General features: G+C 43.6%; 1 protein-coding gene across 1 annotated transcript in view; it reads right to left on the bottom strand.

Annotated features, from left to right (window-relative positions):
• ME3 (malic enzyme 3) overlaps positions 1-12,313 on the bottom strand; it is a 227,621-nt gene extending 215,308 nt beyond the window's left edge. Inside the window, exon 1 of the mRNA XM_069759277.1 lies at positions 12,220-12,313. The gene's annotated coding sequence lies outside the window, so the exon portion shown is untranslated. The remainder of the gene's footprint in view (positions 1-12,219) is intronic.
• Positions 12,314-12,548: the final 235 nt, after the last annotated feature.

The raw sequence follows: 12,548 nt of genomic DNA, 5'->3' as shown, positions 1-12,548 counted from the left end.
TAGGCCTTGTTACATTGGTCCCAGCTCTCTGCAGTTCATTCACTAGGTCCCCCCGCATGGTTCTGGGATTTTTGCTCACCGTTCTTGTGATCATTCTGACCCCACGGGGTGGGATTTTGCGTGGAGCCCCAGATCGAGGGAGATTATCAGTGGTCTTGTATGTCTTCCTTTTTCTAATTATTGCTCCCACTGTTGATTTCTTCACTCCAAGCTGGTTGGCTATTGCAGATTCAGTCTTCCCTGCCTGGTGCAGGGCTACAATTTTGTTTCTGGTGTCCTTTGACAGCTCTTTGGTCTTCACCATAGTGGAGTTTGGAGTCAGACTGTTTGAGGGTGTGCACAGGTGTCTTTTTATACTGATAACAAGTTTAAACAGGTGCCATTACTACAGGTAATGAGTGGAGGAAAGAGGAGACTCTTAAAGAAGAAGTTACAGGTCTGTGAGAGCCAGAAATCTTGATTGTTTGTTTCTGACCAAATACTTATTTTCCACCATAATATGCAAATAAATTGTTAAAAAAACAGACAATGTGATTTTCTGGATTTTTATTTCTCAGTTTGTCTCCCATAGTTGAGGTCTACCTATGATGTAAATTACAGACGCCTCTCATCTTTTTAAGTGGTGGAACTTGCACTATTGCTGACTGACTAAATACTTTTTTGCCCCACTGTATATATATATATGTATATATATATATATATATACACACGCACACGCACACACATATATTATTAGTCGACAAGGAAAGAACTTCTATTACACTAGCATTTGCTCTTGAAGGCATTGTATTGACTTGTGTGTGTATCTCTTTAAATCGTCATGAATTATTAATGAGATATCTGATAAGGCCACACCTCTACGCTGTAGCCACACACCCTCACACCCTTTGACCAATGGCTATGTGATTTTGCTCGTATGCTCTTTTTATCCTAGGTCCTGATTGAAAGGGCCACAATGTGAACGTGCTCCTACACATTGCACTTATACCAACAGCTGCGCAGACCCATTTTTTCAGTTTTTACAAAGCGCTACTTTTCAGACAAATAAAATTTAGGCATTATTCATTCATTTTTCATCAGTGTGATGGGATCGGATTTTCATCCATTTTTGGTTCATTTGCCCCTTTTTTATTATCCGCGTGGTGTCATATTTTTTTCTTATGTACAACAAAAATAAAAATCTTTTTTAGCTGTTTTGTTCCATTTAACACTAAAACAAAAAAGAGGCAGCACTCGGATAGCATGATATGAATGACGGAGGGGGGCGGGGATGTGATCCATGACAGCTTCTTCTTTAGATTTTTTATTTTTTTTTCCCATTGTAGACACAAGATCTGGAAAAAAAAAACAAAGCAAAAAACTCAAACATGTGAACAGCCCCATAGACTTTAATGGGTATGTGTTCAATCTGCGAAAATCACGTACGTGAAAATCGGTCCTCTGTATAAGGCCTTATCTGGAGCCATTTTACAAAATTGCCCACAACTGGCGGTGAAAACATTTTTTAAATAAAATTTGGAACATAAAAAATGAAGAAAGTAAAAAATAAATAAATGAAGACTAGCGTGTTCTAGGACCAGTAATCCTCAATATTTCATGTTCCAGATCACACAATGTTCTGTAATATTTCTCTCCTCGATCGTTGGCTGTCACCGTCGGCCTTTTATGACCTCCGTATGTGTGAATTGTCCTTGATTTTTATCTCCACCGTGGAGTAAACGCTTCATACAAAGATTAGCTGTGTACATAATCCAGCAAACACAGCCCCGTGATGTCTCCATGACAACCAGACGCCACCAGGCCCGGACGGCAGCCCTCGCCCCACGCTGGACGCCGGCAGCCCACAACACAGGCCCCTACGGATAGATTTTCACCTATAAACATGTGAAGCCAAAAAAACTCTTTTCGATATGAACCTTCCCACCCCCAAAATATATTTTATCTTAAGCTTTGACATATTACAAAGAAGTATGATATTACAGTGGGGCAAAAAAGTATTTAGTCAGTCAGCAATAGTGCAAGTTCCACCACTTAAAAAGATGAGAGGCGTCTGTAATTTACATCATAGGTAGACCTCAACTATGGGAGACAAACTGAGAAAAAAACATCCAGAAAATCACATTGTCTGTTTTTTTAACAATTTATTTGCATATTATGGTGGAAAATAAGTATTTGGTCAGAAACAAACAATCAAGATTTCTGGCTCTCACAGACCTGTAACTTCTTCTTTAACCCCTTCATGACCCAGCCTATTTTGACCTTAAAGACCTTGCCGTTTTTTGCAATTCTGACCAGTGTCCCTTTATGAGGTAATAACTCTGGAACGCTTCAACGGATCCTAGCGGTTCTGAGATTGTTTTTTCGTGACATATTGGGCTTCATGTTAGTGGTAAATTTAGGTCAATAAATTCTGCGTTTATTTGTGATAAAAACGGAAATTTGGCGAAAATTTTGAAAATTTCGCAATTTTCACATTTTGAATTTTTATTCTGTTAAACCAGAGAGATATGTGACACAAAATAGTTAATAAATAACATTTCCCACATGTTTACTTTACATCAGCACAATTTTGGAAACAAAATTTTTTTTTGTTAGGAAGTTATAAGGGTTAAAATTTGACCAGCGATTTGTCATTTTTACAACGAAATTTACAAAACCATTTTTTTTAGGGACCACCTCACATTTGAAGTCAGTTTGAGGGGTCTATATGGCTGAAAATACCCAAAAGTGACACCATTCTAAAAACTGCACCCCTCAAGGTGCTCAAAACCACATTCAAGAAGTTTATTAACCCTTCAGGTGCTTCACAGCAGCAGAAGCAACACAAAAATTATCTTTTAGCAACAATTTTTTTATTTTCCCAATGGTAAAAGGAGAAACTGAACCACGAAAGTTGTTGTCCAATTTGTCCTGAGTACGCTGATACCTCATATGTGGGGGTAAACCACTGTTTGGGCGCACGGCAGGGCTTGGAAGGGAAGGAGCGCCATTTGACTTTTTGAATCAAAAATTGGCTCCACTCTTTAGCGGACACCATGTCACGTTTGGAGAGCCCCCGTGTGCCTAAAAATTGGAGCTCCCCCACAAGTGACCCCATTTTGGAAACTAGACGCCCCAAGGAACTTATCTAGATGCATAGTGAGCACTTTGAACCCCCAGGTGCTTCACAAATTAATCCGTAAAAATGAAAAAGTACTTTTTTTTCACAAAAAAATTCTTTTAGCCTCAATTTTTTCATTTTCACATGGGCAACAGGATAAAATGGATCCTAAAATGTGTTGGGCAATTTCTCCTGAGTACACCAATACCTCACATGTGGGGGTAAACCACTGTTTGGGCACATGGTAAGGCTCGGAAGGGAAGGAGCGCCATTTGACTTTTTGAATGAAAAATTATTTCCATCGTTAGCGGACACCATGTCGCGTTTGGAGAGCTCCTGTGTGCCTAAACATTGGCGCTCCCCCACAAGTGACCCCATTTTGGAAACTAGACCCCCCAAGGAACTTATTTAGATGCCTAGTGAGCACTTTAAACCCTCAGGTGCTTCACAAATTGATCTGTAAAAATGAAAAAGTACTTTTTTTTCACAAAAAAATTCTTTTCGCCTCAATTTTTTCATTTTCACATGGGCAGTAGGGTAAAATGGATCATAAAATTTGTTGGGCAATTTCTCCCGAGTACGTCGATACCTCATATGTGGGGGTAAACCACTGTTTGGGCACTCGGCAGGGCTCGGAAGGGAAGGCGCGCCATTTGACTTTTTGAATGGAAAATTAGCTCCAATTGTTAGCGGACACCATGTCGCGTTTGGAGAGCCCCTGTGTGCCTAAACATTGGAGCTCCCCCACAAGTGACCCCATTTTGGAAACTAGACCCCCCAAGGAACTTATCTAGATGCATATTGAGCACTTTAAACCCCCAGGTGCTTCACAGAAGTTTATAACGCAGAGCCATGAAAATAAAAAATAATTTTTCTTTCCTCAAAAATGATTTTTTAGCCTGGAATTTCCTATTTTGCCAAAGATAATAGGAGAAATTGGACCCCAAATATTGTTGTCCTGTTTGTCCTGAGTACGCAGATACCCCATATGTGGGGGTAAACCACTGTTTGGGCGCACGGCAGGGCTCGGAAGGGATGGCACGCCATTTGGCTTTTTAAATGGAAAATTAGCTCCAATCATTAGCGGACACCATGTCACGTTTGGAGAGCCCCTGTGTGCCTAAACATTGGAGATCCCCCAGAAATGACACCATTTTGGAAACTAGACCCCCAAAGGAACTAATCTAGATGTGTGGTGAGGACTTTGAACCCCCAAGTGCTTCACAGAAGTTTATAACGCAGAGCCATGAAAAAAAAAAAAAAATTATTTTCTCAAAAATGATCTTTTAGCCTGCAATTTTTTATTTTCCCAAGGGTAACAGGAGAAATTTGACCCCAAAAGTTGTTGTCCAGTTGCTCCTGAGTACGATGATACCCCATATGTGGGGGTAAATCACTGTTTGGGCACATGCCGGGGCTCGGAAGTGAAGTAGTGACGTTTTGAAATGCAGACTTTGATGGAATGCTCTGTGGGCGTCACGTTGCGTTTGCAGAGCCCCTGATGTGGCTTAACAGTAGAAACCCCCCACAAGTGACCCCATTTTGGAAACTAGACCCCCAAAGGAACTTATCTAGATGTGTGGTGAGCACTTTGAACCCCCAAGTGCTTCATAGAAGTTTATAATGCAGAGCCGTGAAAATAATAAATACGTTTTCTTTCCTCAAAAATAATTATTTAGCCCAGAATTTTTTATTTTCCCAAGGGTTACAGAAGAAATTGGACGCCAAAAGTTGTTGTCCAGTTTCTCCTGAGTACGCTGATACCCCATATGTGGGGGTAAACCACTGTTTGGGCACATGCCGAGGCTCGGAAGTGAAGTAGTGACGTTTTAAAATGCAGACTTTGATGGAATGCTCTGTGGGCGTCACGTTGCATTTGCAGAGCCCCTGATGTGGCTTAACAGTAGAAACCCCCCACAAGGGACCGCATTTTGGAAACTAGACCCCGAAAGGAACTTATCTAGATGTGTGGTGAGCACTTTGAACCCCCAAGCGCTTCATAGAAGTTTATAATGCAGAGCCGTGAAAATAATAAATACGTTTTCTTTCCTCAAAAATAATTATTTAGCCCAGAATTTTTTAATTTTCCCAAGGGTAACAGGAGAAATTTGACCCCAATGTTTGTTGTCCAGTTTCTCCTGAGTACGGTGATACCCCATATGTGGGGGTAAACTACTGTTTGGGCACATGCCGGGGCTTGGAATTGAAGTAGTGACGTTTTGAAATGCAGACTTTGATGGAATGCTCTGCGGGCGTCACGTTGCGTTTGCAGAGCCCCTGATGTGCCTAAACAGTAGAAACCCCCCACAAGTGACCCCATTTTGGAAACTAGACCCCGAAAGGAACTTATCTAGATGTGTGGTGAGCACTTTGAACCCCCAAGTGCTTCATAGAAGTTTATAATGCAGAGCCGTGAAAATAATAAATACGTTTTCTTTCTTCAAAAATAATTATTTAGCCCAGAATTTTTTATTTTCCCAAGGGTTACAGGAGAAATTGGACCCCAAAAGTTGTTGTCCAGTTTCTCCTGAGTACGCTGATACCCCATGAGTGGGGGTAAACCACTGTTTGGGCACACGTCGGGGCTCAGAAGGGAAGTAGTGACTTTTGAAATGCAGACTTTGATGGAATGGTCTGCGGGTGTCACGTTGCGTTTGCAGAGCCCCTGGTGTGCCTAAACAGTAGAAACCCCCACAAGTGACCCCATTTTAGAAACTAGACCCCCCAAGGAACTTATCTAGATGTGTGGTGAGCACTTTGAACCCCCAAGTGCTTCACAGACGTTTACAACGCAGAGCCGTGAAAATAAAAAATCATTTTTCTTTCCTCAAAAATTATGTTTTAGCAAGCATTTTTTTTTATTCACAAGGGTAACAGGAGAAATTGGACCCCAGTAATTGTTGCGCAGTTTGTCCTGAGTATGCTGGTACTCCATATGTGGGGGTAAACCACTGTTTGGGCACACGTCAGGGCTCGGAAGTGAGGGAGCACCATTTGACTTTTTGAATACGAGATTGGCTGGAATCAATGGTGGCGCCATGTTGCGTTTGGAGACCCCTGATGTGCCTAAACAGTGGTAACCCCTCAATTCTACCTCCAACACTAACCCCAACACACCCCTAACCCTAATCCCAACTGTAGCCATAACCCTAAACACAACCCTAACCGCAACACACCCCTAACCACAACCCTAACCCCAACACACCCCTAACCATAACCACAACCCTAATTCCAACCCTAACCCTAAGGCTATGTGCCCACATTGCGGATTCGTGTGAGATATTTTCGCACCATTTTTGAAAAATCCGCGGGTAAAAGGCACTGCGTTTTACCTGCGGATTTTCCGCGGATTTCCAGTGTTTTTTGTGCGGATTTCACCTGCGGATTCCTATTGAGGAACAGGTGTAAAACGCTGCGGAATCCGCACAAAGAATTGACATGCTGCGGAAAATACAACGCAGCGTTTCCGCGCTGTATTTTCCGCACCATGGGCACAGCGGATTTGGTTTTTCATATGTTTACATGGTACTGTAAACCTGATTGAACACTGCTGCGGATCCGCAGCCAAATCCGCACCGTGTGCACATAGCCTAATTCTAAAGGTATGTGCACACGCTGCGGAAAACGCTGCGGATCCGCAGCAGTTTCCCATGAGTTTACAGTTCAATGTAAACCTACGGGAAACAAAAATCGCTGTACATATGCTGCGGAAAAACTGCACGGAAACGCAGCGGTTTACATTCCGCAGCATGTCACTTCTTTGTGCGGATTCCGCAGCGGTTTTACAACTGCTCAAATAGAAAATTGCAGTTGTAAAACCGCAGTGAAATGCGCAGAAAAACCGCGGTAAATCCGCCATAAATCCGCAGCGGTTTAGCACTGCGGATTTATCAAATCCGCAGCGGAAAAATCCGCAGAGGACCAGAATACGTGTGCACATACCGAAACCCTAACCCTAGCCCTAACCCTAACCCTACCCCTAACCCTAGCCCTAACCCTACCCCTACCCCTAGCCCTAACCCTACCCCTAGCCCTAACCCTAACCCTACCCCTAACCCTACCCCTACCCCTACCCCTAGCCCTAGCCCTAACCCTAACCCTACCCCTAACCCTATTCTAACATTAGTGGGAAAAAAAAATTTCTTTATTTTTTTATTGTCCCTACCTATGGGGGTGACAAAGGGGGGGGGGGGTCATTTATTATTTTTTTTATTTTGATCACTGAGATATAATCTATCTCAGTGATCAAAATGCACTTTGGAACGAATCTGCCGGCCGGCAGATTCGGCGGGCGCACTGCGCATGCGCCCGCCATTTTGGAAGATGGCGGCGCCCAGGGAGAAGACGGACGGGACCCCGGCTGGATCGGTAAGTATGATGGGGTGGGGGGGGACCACGGGGGGGCATCGGAGCACGGGGGGGGAATCGGAGTGCGGGAGGGGTGGAACGGAGCACGGGGGGCGTGGAACGGAGCACGGGGGGGTGGAACGGAGCACCGGGGGGGGTGGATCGGAGTGCAGGGGGGGTGATTGGAGCACGGGGGGAGCGGACAAGAGCACGGGGGGGAGCGGAGCACTGGACGGAGGGGAGCCGGAGCAGTGTACCGGCCAGATCGGGGGGCTGGGGGGGGCGATCGGTGGGGTGGGGTGGGGGCACACTAGTATTTCCAGCCATGGCCGATGATATTTCAGCATCGGACATGGCTGGATTGTAATATTTCACCCGTTATAATAGGTGAAATATTACAAATCGCTCTGATTGGCTGTTGAAAGTGAAACTGCCAATCAGAGCGATCGTAGCCACGAGGGGGTGAAGCCACCCCCTCTGGGCTAAACTACCACTCCCCCTGTCCCTGCAGATCGGGTGAAATGGGAGTTAACCCTTTCACCCGATCTGCAGGGACGCGATCTTTCCATGACGCCGCATAGGCGTCATGGGTCGGAATGGCACCGACTTTCATGACGCCTACGTGGCGTCATGGGTCAGGAAGGGGTTAAGAGTCTCCTCTTTCCTCCACTCATTACCTGTAGTAATGGCACCTGTTTAAACTTGTTATCAGTATAAAAAGACACCTGTGCACACCCTCAAACAGTCTGACTCCAAACTCCACTATGGTAAAGACCAAAGAGCTGTCAAAGGACACCAGAAACAAAATTGTAGCCCTGCACCAGGCTGGGAAGACTGAATCTGCAATAGCCAACCAGCTTGGAGTGAAGAAATCAACAGTGGGAGCAATAATTAGAAAATGGGAGACATACAAGACCACTGATAATCTCCCTCGATCTGGGGCTCCACGCAAAATCCCACCCCGTGGGGTCAGAATGATCACAAGAACGGTGAGCAAAAATCCCAGAACCACGCGGGGGGACCTAGTGAATGAACTGCAGAGAGCTGGGACTAATATAACAAGGCCTACCATAAGTAACACACTACGCCACCATGGACTCAGATCCTGCAGTGCCAGACGTGTTCCACTGCTTAAGCCAGTACATGTCCGGGCCCGTCTGAAGTTTGCTAGAGAGCATTTGGATGATCCAGAGGAGTTTTGGGAGAATGTCCTATGGTCTGATGAAACCAAACTGGAACTGTTTGGTAGAAACACAACTTGTCATGTTTGGAGGAAAAAGAATACTGAGTTGCATCCATCAGACACCATACCTACTGTAAAGCATGGTGGTGGAAACATCATGCTTTGGGGCTGTTTCTCTGCAAAGGGGCCAGGACGACTGATCCGGGTACATGAAAGAATGAATGGGGCCATGTATCGTGAGATTTTGAGTGCAAACCTCCTTCCATCAGCAAGGGCATTGAAGATGAAACGTGGCTGGGTCTTTCAACATGACAATGATCCAAAGCACACCGCCAGGGCAACGAAGGAGTGGCTTCGTAAGAAGCATTTCAAGGTCCTGGAGTGGCCTAGCCAGTCTCCAGATCTCAACCCTATAGAAAACCTTTGGAGGGAGTTGAAAGTCCGTGTTGCCAAGCGAAAAGCCAAAAACATCACTGCTCTAGAGGAGATCTGCATGGAGGAATGGGCCAACATACCAACAACAGTGTGTGGCAACCTTGTGAAGACTTACAGAAAACGTTTGACCTCTGTCATTGCCAACAAAGGATATATTACAAAGTATTGAGATGAAATTTTGTTTCTGACCAAATACTTATTTTCCACCATAATATGCAAATAAAATGCAAGTTCCAATACTTAAAAAGATGAGAGGCGTCTGTAATTTACATCATAGGTAGACCTCAACTATGGGAGACAAACTGAGAAAAAAAAATCCAGAAAATCACATTGTCTGTTATTTTAACATTTTATTTGCATATTATGGTGGAAAATAAGTATTTGGTCAGAAACAAAATTTCATCTCAATACTTTGTAATATATCCTTTGTTGGCAATGACAGAGGTCAAACGTTTTCTGTAAGTCTTCACAAGGTTGCCACACTCTGTTGTTGGTATGTTGGTCCATTCCTCCATGCAGATCTCCTCTAGAGCCGTGATGTTTTTGGCTTTTCGCTTGGCAACACGGACTTTCAACTCCCTCCAAAGGTTTTCTATAGGGTTGAGATCTGGAGACTGGCTAGGCCACTCCAGGACCTTGAAATGCTTCTTATGAAGCCACTCCTTCGTTGCCCTGGCGGTGTGCTTTGGATCATTGTCATGTTGAAAGACCCAGCCACGTTTCATCTTCAATGCCCTTGCTGATGGAAGGAGGTTTGCACTCAAAATCTCACGATACATGGCCCCATTCATTCTTTCATGTACTCGGATCAGTCGTCCTGGCCCCTTTGCAGAGAAACAGCCCCAAAGCATGATGTTTCCACCACCATGCTTTACAGTAGGTATGGTGTTTGATGGATGCAACTCAGTATTCTTTTTCCTCCAAACACGACAAGTTGTGTTTCTACCAAACAGTTCCAGTTTGGTTTCATCAGACCATAGGACATTCTCCCAAAACTCCTCTGGATCATCCAAATGATCTCTAGCAAACGACGGGCCCGGACATGTACTGGCTTAAGCAGTGGGACACGTCTGGCACTGCAGGATCTGAGTCCATGGTGGCATAGTGTGTTACTTATGGTAGGCCTTGTTACATTGGTCCCAGCTCTCTGCAGTTCATTCACTAGGTCCCCCCGCGTGGTTCTGGGATTTTTGCTCACCGTTCTTGTGATCATTCTGACCCCACGGGGTGGGATTTTGCGTGGAGCCCCAGATCGAGGGAGATTATCAGTGGTATTGTATGTCTTCCATTTTCTAATTATTGCTCCCACTGTTGATTTCTTCACTCCAAGCTGGTTGGCTATTGCAGATTCAGTCTTCCCAGCCTGGTGCAGGGCTACAATTTTGTTTCTGGTGTCCTTTGACAGCTCTTTGGTCTTCACCATAGTGGAGTTTGGAGTCAGACTGTTTGAGGGTGTGCACAGGTGTCTTTTTATACTGATAACAAGTTTAAACAGGTGCCATTACTACAGGTAATGAGTGGAGGAAAGAGGAGACTCTTAAAGAAGAAGTTACAGGTCTGTGAGAGCCAGAAATCTTGATTGTTTGTTTCTGACCAAATACTTATTTTCCACCATAATATGCAAAAAAAATGATAAAAAAAACAGACAATGTGATTTTCTGGATTTTTTTTTCTCAGTTTGTCTCCCATAGTTGAGGTCTACCTATGATGTAAATTACAGACGCCTCTCATCTTTTTAAGTGGTGGAACTTGCACTATTGCTGACTGACTAAATACTTTTTTGCCCCACTGTATATGACTTACATTATAAATGGAGATCCCCTTTAAGGAGAGTATTCATGCCGAGGCAGCCAAAATATTAGTATATGATTTACGCCATACACGGAGATCCCCTTTAAGGCGGGTCTCCATAAAACGGCGGAAACCACGCCCCCCACGCGTAGCGGCCAATGGCAATTGCTATTTTGAAGATAATGTTTCAGTATCAATAGCAAAATCACATAGCCATTGGTCAAAGGGTGTGGGGGTGTGTGGCTACAGCGTAGAGGTGTGGCCTTATCAGATATCTCATTAATAATTCATGACGATTTAAAGAGATACACACATAAGTCAATACAGTGCCCTCAGGAGCAAATGCTAGTGTAATAGAAGTCCTTTCCTTGTCGACTAATAATATATATGTGTGTGTGGGTGTGTGTGTATATACAGTATATATATATATATACACACACACACACACACACTGATATCATAGGTATAACTTTGTTTCTTGCGCAGAGGCTGTCACTCAGCTTTACAAGAATCCCGAGTAGCAAAGTTATCGACTTAATGTTGCTTTCCAGAGTTGTAGGGTGACAACCCCTGTAGGTGCTATAATGGCGGCCATGTTGGTTGTCACAGCACTCTCCTCTAACTTTTCCAAAAACAGATATAACTGTAAAACTGCTAATATATATATATATATATATTTTATATAAATAATAATGATAATAATAACAATAAATAATTTTCAACTTAAAAAAAAAACACAATTTTTTAAAGGAATTTTTAAAGGGCTGCAGGAGGGTAAAAGGGGGTCCATATGTGACGATCCCTTTAAGATGTCTTAAAGTACGAAGAATAAAAAAAAAAGAATCAATTGCGGCTTTGTTTCGTAATGGGATTGAAGATTATGTAGGAGCAGAACCGGGATGATCTTACGAAACATCTGCAGGGACCTGCCCGAGACGAGACCCCCTTGTAAACAAGATACTTAAGCCCATGCCTGTGAGCCGGGGTCTCTGCAAATAACACGCGGACGGACATATATACCATTGCGTGAGTCGCCGGCGCTAAATATAGCACGATTGGTAATTATAAGGCAGGAAATCATTAATTATCTGAAATCCGATCTTGGATTGATGAGGCGTGATAGGGTTAAGCATCAAAAGCGACGTTCACTTCCGCAATATGCTGTCAAAATCCAAAAAATATTCCAAATACTCCCCCACCCCCACCAAGAACCATACATGTATCAACCTGCACAACCATTATATAGTGATAATGTACAGCACAAGGCTCAGTGCATTCATCTACTGCTAGGAAAGCACCAGGACACAATGGATCCCTGCCAGACAAAGCCCTGCAGACATGTCCGCCTTCTTGTATCCTTTACCTCCAGGCTCAGCAAGGACCAGCAGCAGCTGCACTCAGCACGGCAGGAGTTAATGAACCGCTCTATCAGGACACAGACAAGGCGGCTTCTTCTTTTTCATTTTTTTTTTCAAACAACTTTATTGAGTAGAGCAGAACGTGAACAATCCATTCCAATACTAAGGGCGCAGCCTTTTTATTTTTATTTTTGCCCTTTCACCATAACATTTTTTTTTTTTACGGCATGTTTTATAATTTTTAATGGCATCGTTTATTTTACCATATGATGCACGGGAAAAAAATACTAACAGGATAAAAAATTTAAAAAAAGCGGATTGCAACATTGATTTT

This window comes from Ranitomeya imitator, chromosome 3 (genome assembly GCF_032444005.1).
Source record: "Ranitomeya imitator isolate aRanImi1 chromosome 3, aRanImi1.pri, whole genome shotgun sequence".
In the NCBI taxonomy this organism is placed as follows: domain Eukaryota; kingdom Metazoa; phylum Chordata; class Amphibia; order Anura; family Dendrobatidae; genus Ranitomeya; species Ranitomeya imitator.
This window is presented reverse-complemented; position numbering and strand designations above follow the sequence as displayed.